This window comes from Callospermophilus lateralis, chromosome 7, assembly GCF_048772815.1.
Source record: "Callospermophilus lateralis isolate mCalLat2 chromosome 7, mCalLat2.hap1, whole genome shotgun sequence".
Classification (NCBI taxonomy): Eukaryota; Metazoa; Chordata; class Mammalia; order Rodentia; family Sciuridae; genus Callospermophilus; species Callospermophilus lateralis.
The window spans coordinates 8,841,781-8,843,455 of NC_135311.1; the positions used below are offsets into that span (position 1 = coordinate 8,841,781).

General features: G+C 43.4%; 1 pseudogene; it reads right to left on the bottom strand.

The window, feature by feature from the left end:
* Positions 1-396: 396 nt before the first annotated feature.
* On the bottom strand, positions 397-1,475 carry LOC143403522 (deubiquitinase OTUD6B-like; annotated as a pseudogene).
* Positions 1,476-1,675: the final 200 nt, after the last annotated feature.

A 1,675-nucleotide genomic window follows, 5' to 3' on the forward strand; every position in this document is an offset into this window, starting at 1 on the left:
ACCACTTTATTACAATGACAGAGAATGAGTCGTTTCACTTCTAGAAAAATGACACTGAAATTTTCTTTGGAAAATTTTAGTAGTGGGATGAAATTTCTAAACATTGAAAAATGTATCCTTAAACAGAACAAAATATCCAGGATGCAATATAAATAAAAATGATAAGAATGTATCAGTAAACAGGGTACCACCTTGGTCTATAAGTGATATTCTCCACATCAATTTTTAAGTTTCAAAACACCACTAAGAGGACACTGGTTGAAGTTTATCTCTGACCTATTTCTAAAAAGCCTGGCAGTAAACTTATTCTTAAAATTGATTTAAGGTAGTTGTATGTTTCAGTAGCATTTAGAACAATTTAGCACTTGGTAGCAATACTCCGATTGGCACACTGCACTAAAACATAACTGTGTAACATTTTGTAAACTCGCTGCAATTTTCAGTAGCTATGTCCATACACTGTGCAACAGAATTATAATGTTCTCCTAATCCATATGCATGTCTCATATACACAAGTATTAATGGTTGTTTCGAATATTCTTTGCCAACTACAGTAGCAGGAGAATCTGCCTGCATTATCTCTATTGGTGTTTGTAAAATGTGAGACGGAGCTCTTAGCTCCAGTTGGCCTCCCCACGCAGCTGTGTTTACAATATCATCACGGTACTTTTCAAACTCTTCTGGAGTATACATATTTCCTGAATTAGGATTCCTTAAAAATGGCAAAAAGTCTCCCACGTGGCTTTGCATAGATTCAGCAGTTTAACTTCTTAAGGCAGCCACAGTCCTGTTCTTTCAGTTGACCCTCAATGGCTCTCTACATACAGTGGCCATCAGAAGGAATCTGTTTAATTTCCAACTCTCCGGCTGCCGATATTTGAGCAAGGTTTTCACTTTCACCTGTCTAGCTCCAGATAAGTTCTCAGTTCCAGCTTCAGCTCCCCTTCCCTCCTGCTCCTTTCCTAGTGCAGCTTTCTTCTCCCGTCTCTCCTGTGATGCCGGAGGGGGCTGATTTTCAAGTACTAAGTTTGAAATATTAACTGCAACAGTATCGATCTTATTCTCCTTGCAAGTCAGTCTCCATTGCTCCAGTTCCTCTTTATGTTTCTGTTCCATTTCTTTTTTTCTAACTTAGCAACATCTTCAGTGAGTTGCTTCCTCCCTTTTTTTTTTTCTTTTTTCCGGGGGGGGGGGGCGGTCGTTCTTGGGAACAGCATTCTTCATGCCCTGAATTTTGGCGGACCCGCGCCTTTCCCTGGATCCGGATGGCTTCTAAATTCCTGCTTCCCATCCCATCACCTTGCAGCTCCTCCTTCTCTTTGCGATGCCTCCTCATCAGCGGCTCCTCCTCCTCAAGCTCTTGGGTCAAGTCTGATTCCCTGAGGACCCGGTCGCCCAGCAGAGGCGCTGGAGAAAACCTGCAGCAGGAGCCTTGCAGACACCTTCCACCCCGCAACCCTCACCCAAGGCGCCATTGGTCGCCGCTGAGACCCAGTCCCTCCTTGGAGGCGGCACCAGACCAGAGGCCAGCCACTGGAAGCCGAGAGGAAGTTTTTATACAGTAGCACTCAGCCAATCAACTTCCACGAGACTCCTGAAGAGCGTACGTTAGTATCAGAATCAAGAATGAATGGGAGGATTTTCCCTGTCTGATTATCTGTAATCTTACTCTGTA